The sequence below is a fragment of the Cucurbita pepo genome, chromosome LG17 (assembly GCF_002806865.2).
Source record: "Cucurbita pepo subsp. pepo cultivar mu-cu-16 chromosome LG17, ASM280686v2, whole genome shotgun sequence".
Taxonomy (NCBI): domain Eukaryota; kingdom Viridiplantae; phylum Streptophyta; class Magnoliopsida; order Cucurbitales; family Cucurbitaceae; genus Cucurbita; species Cucurbita pepo.
Genome location: NC_036654.1, coordinates 3,957,580 through 3,972,915, shown reverse-complemented (window position 1 = coordinate 3,972,915; position 15,336 = coordinate 3,957,580). Strand labels below are relative to the sequence as shown.

Below are 15,336 nucleotides of genomic sequence, written 5' to 3'. Positions count from 1 at the left end.
AGTTACCTTGCATTCATAAGGCAAAAATGCGAAAACTCATATAAAACAACCTTAATAACAACGACATGGCTTTTATAATCAGGTTCATAACACGAAGGATCAACCGAACTCGGGAATCAACCAACTACTAACTAGGAAAAATAAATGAAATTATTTATTATTCAAAGAAAATCTCGAACATAACATCTACTGTCCTACAAGCCCTCCCTTTAACTTCCATGGCCTTCGCAATGTTCACCGTCAACCGTACAAGGGAGCCTTACCTTTACCTGAAAATGTAGGTAGCACGTGGCTTAAGTATTTTGTAAATTAACCAGTAAGTTGCCCCACTGTTGGGGTTAGGCATACAATACACATTTAGAACACATGCAAATCACGTGCAACACACATGCACAAATACAAGCATAAAAACTTGAGGGGGACTTGTCTTCCATTCCCTTTACATGGCCTTTAGGCCGTTACTTTATCTGGGCAGGGTGGATGTGTTGTACTTCTCCACACACGGTCAGCATATGTAAATATGGGCCCACCAGGGCCTGGCTTGGTCGGGTACACGTGATACACGTTACCGGACGCCACAGAACAGGAAAGAGCTGCATGATATCATAGCGAGCATAATATGGAATGTATACGTCCGTACCATCATAACATAACAGGGAAGTAAGTCTATGCACGTGACAACAACATGTGTGAGGTTCCTAAAGCTTACCTCCATGGAATTATGCATACAACATTCCATTCCCTTGTCATGTTTACATAGCATGGCTTGGTTAAGCATTATGTAAGCGTATCATAGTTTCCCAGTCACCACATCCATGACATGCAAAGCTCTCAACACATTCATGGCATGTCAACTAACATCAACAGTAAGGTTACTTACATCTCTGACCTTGGTCGAAGTCACTCGCGATAGGTTAACTCTGACGCCTAACTACTCCCTATAAAACAATATTATGCACTTAGAGTCTTTTCATAATGAAACCTAACTAAACCTTATGTCTAACTATCAAGGTACGTTCCTATCATAACTTGTTTTAGCAAAATGGAGTTAAATTGACCTTATATGGTTGAAACAAGGGCTGAAACTACTACAGAAGGATCAAAAACCTAGGATTCGGTATATTATTTGTATACGAAGCTGCTAAGCGGAGTCGCTGAGCCACCAAGCCACACTGTCGAGCCGAGCTGTAGAATACAACGAAGTTGCCGACGAAGCCGAAGTACAGAGCCAACAAGTCGAGAGGTTACTTACGGCGCACGACTTCTTGACACTAGGTACGCAACCCAGAGTCAGTGTCCAAACGCAAGTTGCAAGGCACGGGCCGTACGTTGGTTGAAGCGAGCTCACTGGTACCCGAAGAACCTGACCCGCGATCCGCTGCCCTGTCTTCCTCACCCGAGAGTCCAAACGAAGTCTAATCGTGGAACCGGACTACAGTTGCCGATGGCGCTGTCGTCGTATGTTTGTCCTTGATGAGTCGTCTGTCCCTCTCGTTATGAAGTACCCCGACACTGGTTCGCTCCTACCTAAGAAGTCACAAAGGTCTGAAGCCTTGGGACGTTATCTATTCCTCACCTCAATCTTTCTGCTTCTCTCTCACAAGTAAAAAATGACTCAAAGGAAAAGACAGCTACTTAGATACCTCAGGGTTTAATGTGGGAACTCAGAAAAATAGTACGTTCTATTAGTAACCTTCGCCGTAAATCGCGAGATTTTCGGCATTTTCTTTATTTTTTTCTTCGAAACTCGTATTGTTTCAAAAACCCTTCTCATCAACAACTGAAATGTAGTGCCAATAGTCACATCGTTCTTGAAGCCAAACATGATTATCCGGCCAAAACACCTCACACGAAGCATGTCCAAGATTTTTACTAAAGTTGCACCAAAACATTGTTGTCTAGAAAAAAAAATCAACTTGAATTTTAAACTGTATTCGTAATGGTTATAAAAATAAAAATAAATAAATAAATAAATAAATAAATAAAAGAGAGAATAATCCAGTCGTTGGAAAAGGCCCAATAATTTCGGTGCAGTGCCAGAATCCTCCCGCCTTCTACCCACGTGCCCTCCCCAACGCGAAGTATACACAAAATGAAGCTATGCCCCAGTCTTTCCTCACAACACATCCCTACAATAAAGGAAATGCGAGTAGTAGAGAAGATGAACGACCATTATGGTTTTTCGATCAACGCAAATCGGTGATTTCAATCGCTGAGTCCTATGGTTTCTAAGTAATCCAGTAGTTACTAATGAAAATAGTACGTCCTATTAGTAACCCACTATTAGTAACCTAAGGTTTAATGTGGGGACTCAGGCAAACCGAACCGCAACCTCTTTTTTAAAATCGCCCTCAATCTCCCCTTGATATATAGATGATATTTCCATCCGTTGGAGAAGGAAGCATAGAGAAAAAGATCGACATAAAGAGATCGTATTCATGGTGGGGAGGGGAAATTGCAGACGAGCGTCGGATGTTTCAGAAATCTAAAACGAAGCATTGGTCTGCAACGGTAGTCACATCCATGGCTTTGTGAATTCGTGGGGGAGGGAGGAAAGATAGGAAAAAGGAAAAAGGGATCAAAAGTCGACGGTGAGGAGCTCTTGAGAAGAGAGAAAAAAGTTTCGAAAAATTCACATACAGTCGTGTGGAGAAGAATTTAAATCGGGTCGGGTCAGATTCTTGTAAACCATGATTACAACCCCTAACTCAAATTAAGACAAACCCAAGGCTCGACCTAGGACTAGTGCGAAGCCCAGTAGTTACAAACAAGGCCCTTACGCCCATTTGTAATGATCGGCCCACCTGCAGCATCGATTGCTGGACCCACTGCAACTATTTGGCCCAATAGAGTCTAGTACCATCGGACGCAACCTGCGCACCGCAGGAACAACCCAAGAGAACGACACAAACTCTGTGCCTTGACCCGATTCACGACCCACACACGCATCTTCTCCATCAAGTGATACTTGTTGCGCATGCCGACGTTGAATCCTTTAGCTCAGTCGGCTCAACGCAACTCGACTCGACTCGGTGTAGCTTATTGACTCAAAACTCTGTCATTCGGCTCGGTATAGACATTTTGATACTTATTTCTACATGTTTTACCCTCCCAGAAATAAATTTGACCTTAATTAAGGAAATTAAGATCAGTATAACATCTTATTTCAAAGTTCATGTTTATTTAGGGTAGAAATGTGAGTTATTAATGAAAATGAGTCTAACATTCGAATAGAAAGAAACTTCGATGATACTTGGAGCAACGTCGGGAAACAGAATCCAATTGTACTCGAGTATAAGGAGAAGGCTTGCTAAGGAAAACCAAGTAACTAACCTTACTATCGTTTCGGTTAAAAGTTGATGTTTGTATGATGACACGTGTAACGACTCAAAATTTTCTACTTAATTTAAGGTCGCTACTGTATACATATAAACATTGAATGCGGAAATACTTCATTTAAATCCCATAAAATGTAACCTTTATCTTAAAACACAGTCATGGACTTACGTGTTTCGAAAACATCTTTAAAACAACACAACAAAAGGCTAAATGAAATAAATAAACGTTTAAATTAAAAACATCCTATTCTAGTCCAAGTCTAGGAAAATAAATATCACTACCCCATGCATGTGCTATACTATGGTCTCGAGTTGCGATGCCGTCGTTAGCCGTACAGGAATGCCCTAACCTAAAATCCATTTTCCTACGGTACTGTCCTAACGGGTAATTTGGATGTGTACTATATATTCTACACACAGCCCATATGTGCGAGTATGGACTCACCAGTCAGTTCGCACACTGCTGGGCCACCTTTCTTGTCAGGCGAGCATACTCTGGGAGCTTCTTAGGCCAAACATCCGTTAGAACTAGTAACCGTCACGACAGCAGGATTCGAACCTCCAAATAGCGGGACCAAAACCCGTTGCCTTACCACTTGGCCACGCCCCATTTATATTCACCACTAATAAACACTAATATTCGTAGTGGTTGGTCGTCAATTCCAGTACAAAGATTTATAGAAATAATTATATTGTTGCTCGGATTTTGATACGTTTATAGATCCAATTAAACTGAATTTATTGATCATTACATATAATTCCATTAAGATAATGTATGAAAGTAGGATTTCTTCTATTCTCTTTTTATTTGAGAATTGAAGGATTTTTGATTGGCTGAGTTCAAATCAAAGAAAGGTTTTTTGACCTACTTTATGTTATTAATTTTTCCCGTATCCCTTATATCATAGCAATAATACGGGATTAATAACTCAATCAAATCAAAAGAAATACAATTATCTTCAAGAACAAAGAAAAAAAAAAAAATTGTTATGCTTAATATCTTAAGTTTCATCGGTATCTGTCTTAATTCTTTCCTTTATTCAAGTAGTTTTTTCGTCGCCAAATTGCCTGAGGCCTACGCTTTTTTTAATCCAATAGTAGATATTATGTCAGTAATACCCCTATTCTTTTTTCTATTAGCTTTTGTTTGGCAAGCTCCCGTAAGCTTTCGATAAGATTTTTAATACTGTCCGAGACAAATTCATTATTTACTAGAAAAAAAAATTCTAACTAGTTATAAGATCAGATAAATCGTACATACAGTCTGAACCTTTGAGTTGAGTCCAATATTGAAATTCTTCTATAGCTGTGATAAATCTGGATCACTCTCATTTTCTTATTCTTACTTTTTTCCATTGAACGACCCTGTTAGAGTCCCCCACAATATATAATTGTAGGTATGAAATACAATTTTCAGTAATGAACGACTCAACTCGTAAAAATTTTTCCTATTTCTTTTCTAGAAATAACTTCACTGCATTTCTTGGTGTCAAAACAGGTTAAGATAGAGAATCTATTCTCTTAAAAAAAAAAAAAAAAATGATCTTGGAGATNATTATGCCAGTAATACCTCTATTCTTTTTTCTATTAGCTTTTGTTTGGCAAGCTGCCGTAAGCTTTCGATAAGATTTTTAATACTGTCCGAGACAAATTCATGATTTACTAGAAAAAAAAATTCTAGCTTAACCATAATGATCGTACCCCTACCTGACCGTCGCAGCGTTATGATAAACATAATGATCGTATTCCTGCTCGGTCAGCACAACATTATGATAACCATAATAATCGTATTCCTGTCTCGTAACGTACGAGTCGGTACTATCGTGAAAGGTAAGGGGTATCCCCCAATGCATGAGCACACCATAATGCATGAAGTCCCAACATTTTTCATTTTTACTATGATTTAATACAACCCCGCTAGCGTTCCATACATCTCATATCAGTTTTTATATAACTTATCTTTCATGCATACGCTGCAGTTGTATTTCATGCTAGTTCGTCGTTTTGCATGTCAATCATATCATATCATTCAAATTACATAAGTGTATCATATCATAACATTTCATGCTTCCAGACATAATCATTTTCATCATATATATATCATCTCATAACATATCGCATCACAATATGTCATATCATAAACATGTCAATTTATCACATATCTCGTACCATAACATATTTCATATATATCACCTGTTGGAAAAAGTGATAGTGAAAGAGATAGAAATAGATAAAATAGATGAAAGCTGCAGTGCTTTATTATTGTCTACTGACTCGATGCTTAGAGGGTTACACAATTCCAGTATTTATAGCTTATACACTGGACAAGAAATAGTAAATCATGGAAATCGAGATAAATTCAAATCTACTAACAATTTTCTAAAATCTCCTAAAATCTTGGTAGTTTGAATATTTGAATCATATCTCAACTACTTTCAATCATATCTTCATTTTGAATACTTTGAATCATATCTCAACATCACCNATAACAGAGCTTTCCTTTTGATAAAGCCTTCGTAAGTATGTCTGCTTTAACCCGTACAATGTCTGTCTCAGCTTGTATACCTTTGTTTCTTTGTCTTCCTTTATGAATCCATCTGGCGGTGTTACATAAACCTCTTCTTGTAAATCTCCATCAAACTGATAAACAGGCCACCGCAATGGGCTACATGTCCCATGTAAATCTCTATAGAACTTTTCGTTTGGTAGGTCAAACATATCCCATGTTCCATCTTCCTTAACGGACTGCATCTCTACTGCCATGGCTTTCTTCCCGTCTTCTTTCAGTTGCTTCTTCATAATTCATAGGGTCTGAGACAGTAAGAGCAAATTGACATGATGCATATATGCCAGTTAAAGATTTATACTTCCTTGGAGGTGTCTCATCTGAAAGTTCTTCAAGAGAAGAATTGCTATTCAGTGATGCTGAAGATGATGAATTTGACACACTTTGTGTTGTAGTGGATGCACTAGGAGATGCACTGTAATTGACTCTTGTCTATTCATTTGGGGAAACTTCAACTGTAATCTCTTACTGCTCCTGTTCTTTACTCCAATCCCAACTCACGTTTTCATTAAATATTACATCCCTTCTAACTAAAATCTTTTCACTAACGGGGTTGTATAGTTTATATGCCTTTGATTGAGTACAATAGCCAATGAAAATGCATTTTTCAGATTTTTCATCAAGCTTTTGACGAGTTTGAGGATGTTTCAAAGCATAAGCAACACAACCAAAGATTCGTAAATGACTTACAGATGGTTTCCTTCCATGCCATGCTTCATAAGGAGTTCGATTCATAACCGCCTTTGTTGGTGAGATGTTTAATAGATAAACAGATGTTGCTACGGCTTCGGCCCAAAATTGGTTTGGAAGTCTCCTTGCTTGTAACATACTTCTTGCCATCTCCACAATAGTTCGATTTTTTCGTTCAGCGATTCCATTCTGTTCTGGAGTGTAGGGAGCTGTTAATTCCCTTTGGATGCCCTCTTCTTCACAAAAGAGATTGAAATCTTTAGATATAAAATTGGTTTGGAAGTCTCCTTGCTTGTAACATACTTCTTGCCATCTCCACAATAGTTCGATTTTTTCGTTCAGCGATTCCATTTTGTTCTGGAGTGTTGGGAGTTGTTAATTTCTTTTGGATGCCCTCTTCTTCACAAAATAGATTGAACTCTTTAGATATGAACTCGCCACCTCTATCTGTGCGAAGAACTTTAATGTGACAGCCACTTTGGTTCTCTACCATAGCTTTAAAAATCTAGAACTTCTGAAAAATTTCTGACTTATGTTGTAGGAAGTAAACCCAGCTCATGCGACTATAGTCATCAACGAATAGTAAAAAGTATATACTTCCACCCAAGGACTTCGTTTGCATTGGCCCACATAAATCAGCATGAATTAGTTTTAGATAATGTGGAGCTCTTTTAGCTTTTCCAACAGGAATGGACTTCCTAGTCTCCTTGCAATGCATCCTTCACATAAATTAGTTGAGTCAATTCTTGGTAATCCGAAAACCATACCTTTATCCCTGAGTATTTTCAGGCCGTTCATATGAAGATGTCCATATCTGAGATGCCATAATGTTGAATCATCTTTCATGCTAGCAGTAAGAGCAAAATCCTCCATGTTAGAAACATCAAGTGGAAACATCTTATTTGAAGTCATGACAATTTGAATTTTATGGCCTGATTTCTTATTTGTAATAACACATGTGTTGTCATCAAATAGAACTGAATGTCGTCTGGTCATCAATTGTCCAACACTCAATAAATTGTACCCTAAATCAGGTACAAATTGAACATTATCTAATTGTTTTGTCTTACCATGACTGGTTTCGACTTTCACGGTACCTTTTCCTTCAACTTGCATCTCTTTTGTATTTCCAAGTTGCACCTTAATCTTTTGCGTCTCATCAAGCTCTTTGAATAAGGATTTGGTGCCTGTCATATGGTTCGAGCATCCNTCTTTTGCGTCTCATCAAGCTCTTTGAATAAGGATTTGGTGCCTATCATATGGTTCGAGCATCCACTATCAACAAACCGTAAGTCACCTTTTTTCGGATTAGTATCCATGCACGCCACAAACAGCATTTCTTCTTCTTCTTCATTCTCTGCTGCAAAATTTATTAGTTGATTTTTATACCAACAATCAGATTTTGTGTGCCCATACCTTCTGCAATGGTAACATTGTATGACATTCCATTGTTCATTGAATTTTTTCTGTCCATCACTTCTCCATCTACCTCTGTTATCACGACCAGCATGGAAGCTGCGAAATCCTCCTCTTCCACGACTTCTACCTCTATCTGCTAAATGAATATTTTCTCTTTCGTTGTTTTCGTTGTTGGTTGTCTCCTTCACTTGTAGTGCCTTTTCTTCGTTCCTTTCTGATGACCTATTGATTCTTGCCTCATGAGCCTGAAGCGAGCCAATCAGTTCATCAACGGAGAGTATGGATAGATCCTTAGCTTCTTCTATGGCAGCCACCACATGGTCAAACTTTGGAGTCAAGCTTCTCAATACCTTTGCAACAATTGTATTGTCTGAAATTTTCTCTCCATAGGTACGCATTTGACTGACTATTGCTATTGATCTTGACAAAAAATCAGCAATTGATTCGCCATTCGTCATGAGTAGAGTTTCAAAATCACGTCTTAGAGATTGCAATTTCACTGTCATGACCTTTGAATCTCCTAGAAACTCCTTCTGTAGANTATGTTGGTATCTAACCCCAATAGTGGAGTCACTGAGTATATGATCACTTGCAATATTCTTTGTTGAACAGAAGCATATGGTGGTTGTATTGGAAATTTATGTTATCATGGGTACAAATTAAGTTAAAAAGTCATTGAATAAGAGATTAAAAATTTGAACTTTCCACTCTTTTTTTTTTAACAAAAAAATAATAATAATAAAAAGAACAACCAAGACTATATGTGAAGTTGTATAAACCATTTCCACTCTTTTTTTTTAACAAAAAAAATAATAATAATAAAAAGAACAACCAAGACTATATGTGAAGTTGTATAAACCATTAAGCATGAAAGAATTCTTGACTTTTGAACTTAAAAAATATTAAACTTTTAAACCAACTATAATTATTTTTTTATAAATCGTCATAGAAGTTGAATATCGATAATGACTTTTTTTTCGTGTGGTATATTCTACTTTAAATGGTTGAACCTTTTTTTNAATGGTAACAACGGTGTAGAGGAAGAAAAACGAGCCATTGCCATTTTTTGTTTTGTGAAAGAAAATAATCACTCACCCTCNTTCGTGTGGTATATTCTACTTTAAATGGTTGAACCTTTTTTTTATTTAAAAAAACTATCAATTATATAAATTTAGATAAATAAATAAATAAATAAATAAATATATATATATATATATATATAAANACATAACATAACATATTATAACATAACATAAACCTAATATAAGCATGTCGATTAACACATATTAGTATATATGAGACATGCAGAACCATAAGCACGTGTCAACATCAAATATAACCATGCCGATAGTACGACCACTTACCTANAACATTAAAGGTTGATGCAAAAGTAAATAACAAATCACATAGAGACAATTTATAGCATTCATTTTTTATGNTAGTTAGCTTAAGCTGTTGTCACAAATATATCCTTAATGAAAGTTCGATTCTGTCCTTTGAAATCCAAGTCAACCTATGTGAGACCATNATGACCTTAGATTCTTATTTAACGTAAAGTCACTACTGTATATATATCATAAACATTTTATGGGAAAATACTTCATTCNTGGTTACTGTGGTTTAAAAAAAGTATGATAGAGTTATTTCAAGTTATTTTGTGCTTTCTTGCTCTCTGTATCTACTTTTCTCTCTATATTTAGTTTATGTTTTTTAATGCGTGAACCTCCTTCTTTTTTTGATCTGTATTTACTCTGCTGCCATTTAATTTTGTTCTCATGTATTCCAAATTTCTAGTGGATCCATGTTTCCAAATCTAAACCATTGTAATAATTTAATGAAGACCTAACTATAATCGACTGTGATTTCAAAAAAAAAAAAAAAAGATAAAAGAAAATGAAGATTTAATGTATACCTTGTTGATAAGATCTATCTTCACCTAAATATTTGTTGAATCTCAATTGGGTAAAGGTTATTCTCATTTTTTTTCTCAAGTAAATCNAATGGGACCTTTCATATTAGTCTGGTGTGTTTATCTACATAGAGCTAGGGTGTAAGTGTTAGGTTGGTTATACGATGGCTTAGATCAAGATGCCTACACTAAACTAAGCACCTTAGTTTCGTGGCAAAGATAAGAGGGTCTATACCCTATTACTCCAAGACTAAAGAAAGATTCGTGGAGTCAAAATAGGATAATCAGGAGCCAAAAGCTCGTGTTAAGCAACCTAGCTAGCCTAGGAATCCANCTGACCATCATTGTTTTTCTGTTTCTTTTTGCAGTAACAGTGACTTTTTGGTGTAAGGACCTATTGAGGAGAGATAATTGTGGGAAGAGATTTTCTGTTTCTTTTTTGAGTAACTGTGACTTTGTGGCGTCAGGATGTGTTGAGGAGAAATAATTGTGGGAAGGAAAGCTATGATAAAAATGATATGATATGAAGAAAAATTGGAATAGGTTGTCTTACATGATAATGAAAAAAAATGTTGGGATCTCATGCATCATTGTGTGTTCATGCATCAGGAAATAGCCTTCTTTTACGATGGTACAGACGCGTACACTACGAGGCAGAAAAATGACCATTATGTTTATCATAATGATATGACGGTCGCTACGCCTAACGAGTGTCCGACATCAACAACTTCAGAGAATGTCGCCCGACCATGAAAGGGGCCCAGGAGGTGTGCGAATCGACTGGTGGGTTCATACTCGCATGTGTGGACCATTTGTATAATAGTAAATACACATCCAATTAACTCATTGAGTATGACCACATAGGAATAGAGACTGATACGATAGGTCCTACACATGATTACATATGTTGGTATCTAACCCCAATAGTGGAGTCACTGAGTATATGATCACTTGCAATATTCTTTGTTGAACAGAAGCATATGGTGGTTGTATTGGAAATTTATGTTATCATGGGTACAAATTAAGTTAAAAAGTCATTGAATAAGAGATTAAAAATTTGAACTTTCCACTCTTTTTTTTTTAACAAAAAAATAATAATAATAAAAAGAACAACCAAGACTATATGTGAAGTTGTATAAACCATTTCCACTCTTTTTTTTTAACAAAAAAAATAATAATAATAAAAAGAACAACCAAGACTATATGTGAAGTTGTATAAACCATTAAGCATGAAAGAATTCTTGACTTTTGAACTTAAAAAATATTAAACTTTTAAACCAACTATAATTATTTTTTTATAAATCGTCATAGAAGTTGAATATCGATAATGACTTTTTTTTCGTGTGGTATATTCTACTTTAAATGGTTGAACCTTTTTTTTATTTAAAAAAACTATCAATTATATAAATTTAGATAAATAAATAAATAAATAAATAAATATATATATATATATATATATAAAAGATGGTGTCGTTGAAAATTTGGCATCATGTAACGCCCTTATTTACCTAAATCATTGGACTTCTACTTGCAATAGACCATTAGAGGTTCTCCTTCCTTATAATTAAGAATAGTCACTTTCCAAGGTAACCAACACATAGAGGCAATTAAACAACAAATCACCTTCCTTATAATAGAAGATTGGAGAGATAAAACATTAAAGGTTGATGCAAAAGTAAATAACAAATCACATAGAGACAATTTATAGCATTCATTTTTTATGTGTTTAGAATCTGTAATGACCTTAGATTCTTATTTAACGTAAAGTCACTACTGTATATATATCATAAACATTTTATGGGAAAATACTTCATTCAAAACTTTATCAAAAAATTTTGTGGTGGACTTACATGTTTTCTAGAAGGTCTTTAAAATAAAATACAAAAAATTGAAATAACATAAAGTAAAACGGCCCTAGAGTAACCTATATGCTACAAAATTAAATGCATACTAACTTATACTAATGTATAGTCTACGAAATTAAAATTTTGCAAACTCCCCTATGCATGTGTCATGATTTCCTGAGTTGCAATTCCACCGTCAGCTGTATACGGGAGCCTTGCCTTTACCTGAAAAAATAAGAGTAGCACACGACTTGAGTATTTTGATAAATACTTAGTAAGTGGCCCGCTATTGGGGTTAGATGCAAGCACATACAATCATGAATGGGACCTTTCATATTAGTCTGGTGTGTTTATCTACATAGAGCTAGGGTGTAAGTGTTAGGTTGGTTATACGATGGCTTAGATCAAGATGCCTACACTAAACTAAGCACCTTAGTTTCGTGGCAAAGATAAGAGGGTCTATACCCTATTACTCCAAGACTAAAGAAAGATTCGTGGAGTCAAAATAGGATAATCAGGAGCCAAAAGCTCGTGTTAAGCAACCTAGCTAGCCTAGGAATCCAATAAACCTCTTCAACACCTAGATATAAGCAGAACGCATTTTAAAACCGTGAGGCTCACGATAATGCATAACGAACCAAAGCGGATAATACATGCTAGTGATGATTCTGAGATCTTACAAAAATAATAGTCAAGATGGCCGAGTTGGTTTAAGGTGCTAGTTTTANATGACGGTCGCTACGCCTAACGAGTGTCCGACATCAACAACTTCAGAGAATGTCGCCCGACCATGAAAGGGGCCCAGGAGGTGTGCGAATCGACTGGTGGGTTCATACTCGCATGTGTGGACCATTTGTATAATAGTAAATACACATCCAATTAACTCATTGAGTATGACCACATAGGAATAGAGACTGATACGATAGGTCCTACACATGATTACATATGTTGGTATCTAACCCCAATAGTGGAGTCACTGAGTATATGATCACTTGCAATATTCTTTGTTGAACAGAAGCATATGGTGGTTGTATTGGAAATTTATGTTATCATGGGTACAAATTAAGTTAAAAAGTCATTGAATAAGAGATTAAAAATTTGAACTTTCCACTCTTTTTTTTTTAACAAAAAAATAATAATAATAAAAAGAACAACCAAGACTATATGTGAAGTTGTATAAACCATTTCCACTCTTTTTTTTTAACAAAAAAAATAATAATAATAAAAAGAACAACCAAGACTATATGTGAAGTTGTATAAACCATTAAGCATGAAAGAATTCTTGACTTTTGAACTTAAAAAATATTAAACTTTTAAACCAACTATAATTATTTTTTTATAAATCGTCATAGAAGTTGAATATCGATAATGACTTTTTTTTCGTGTGGTATATTCTACTTTAAATGGTTGAACCTTTTTTTTATTTAAAAAAACTATCAATTATATAAATTTAGATAAATAAATAAATAAATAAATAAATATATATATATATATATATATAAAAGATGGTGTCGTTGAAAATTTGGCATCATGTAACGCCCTTATTTACCTAAATCATTGGACTTCTACTTGCAATAGACCATTAGAGGTTCTCCTTCCTTATAATTAAGAATAGTCACTTTCCAAGGTAACCAACACATAGAGGCAATTAAACAACAAATCACCTTCCTTATAATAGAAGATTGGAGAGATAAAACATTAAAGGTTGATGCAAAAGTAAATAACAAATCACATAGAGACAATTTATAGCATTCATTTTTTATGTGTTTAGAATCTGTAATGACCTTAGATTCTTATTTAACGTAAAGTCACTACTGTATATATATCATAAACATTTTATGGGAAAATACTTCATTCAAAACTTTATCAAAAAATTTTGTGGTGGACTTACATGTTTTCTAGAAGGTCTTTAAAATAAAATACAAAAAATTGAAATAACATAAAGTAAAACGGCCCTAGAGTAACCTATATGCTACAAAATTAAATGCATACTAACTTATACTAATGTATAGTCTACGAAATTAAAATTTTGCAAACTCCCCTATGCATGTGTCATGATTTCCTGAGTTGCAATTCCACCGTCAGCTGTATACGGGAGCCTTGCCTTTACCTGAAAAAATAAGAGTAGCACACGACTTGAGTATTTTGATAAATACTTAGTAAGTGGCCCGCTATTGGGGTTAGATGCAAGCACATACAATCATGAATGGGACCTTTCATATTAGTCTGGTGTGTTTATCTACATAGAGCTAGGGTGTAAGTGTTAGGTTGGTTATACGATGGCTTAGATCAAGATGCCTACACTAAACTAAGCACCTTAGTTTCGTGGCAAAGATAAGAGGGTCTATACCCTATTACTCCAAGACTAAAGAAAGATTCGTGGAGTCAAAATAGGATAATCAGGAGCCAAAAGCTCGTGTTAAGCAACCTAGCTAGCCTAGGAATCCAATAAACCTCTTCAACACCTAGATATAAGCAGAACGCATTTTAAAACCGTGAGGCTCACGATAATGCATAACGAACCAAAGCGGATAATACATGCTAGTGATGATTCTGAGATCTTACAAAAATAATAGTCAAGATGGCCGAGTTGGTTTAAGGTGCTAGTTTTAGGTACTAGTTCGAAAGGGCATGGGTTCGAATCCCATTCTTGACATGATTTAATTCCCATTCTTAATATTTTTTTATTATTATGAGCTTCGGCAACGATTGGGGAGGTTTAATTGTCACGTGTTTTAAAAGTGAGGCTACCATATGTAACGGGAAATGCAGCGGCAGCGATCCATATTCAATTGGTTGGTTATCTAGGACCTGTGGGTTATGGGCCCACCATGCTTCCGATGACCACACTAATTTGTTAAAATAGAGGATGAGCTATTGTGATCTGTTCTCTAGGATGGTTTATGTATGTTATCTTCTCGTTGAGCTTGTTTGCTTGTATTATGCATGATTTAGTATGTGTCAGCTCCAATTGTTTGATAGTGTGTTCTCCAAGTCTAACATGTTTATCTACATAGAGCTAGGGTGTAAGGGTTAGATTGGTTATACGATCACTTAGGTCAAGATGCCTACCCTAGACTAAGCACCTTAGTTTCGTGGCGACGATATGAGGGTCTAGACCCTATTACTCCAAGACTAAAGAAAGAGTCGAGTAGTCAAAATAGAATAATCTTGAGCCAAAAGCTCGTGTTAAGCAACCTAGTTAGCCTAGGAATCCAATAAACCTCTTCAACACCTAGACATGAGCAAGACACATTTTAAAACCGTGAAAAAGCCCTTAGTTTCGTCTTCAACACCTTAGTTTCATCGTGTTAATAAACCTCTTCAACACCTTAGTTTCCTTGTTTCTTGATGGTTTTGGACGATTCAAAAGTCAAAAATGTTCTCTTCTAAGTTCTATGAGGATTTCGTGAAGAAGGTACGGACAAAATTGGACTCCTTGTGGCCGAAGCGGCTGTTGCCTCCCTCTCTCAAAACTTTCTTTATCTTTTTTTTTTTTTTTTTTTTTTTTTTTTTTTTTTTTTTTTTTTTTTTTTTTTTTTTTTTTTTTTTTTTTTTTTTTTTTTTTTT

The 15,336-nt window shown here is 35.5% G+C and overlaps 1 non-coding gene across 1 annotated transcript; it reads left to right on the top strand.

The window, feature by feature from the left end:
- The first annotated feature begins 14,341 nt into the window (after positions 1-14,341).
- Positions 14,342-14,422, top strand: TRNAL-UAG. Its single transcript has one exon. It is a non-coding gene; the product is annotated as a tRNA-Leu (tRNA).
- The last annotated feature ends 914 nt before the right edge of the window (positions 14,423-15,336 follow it).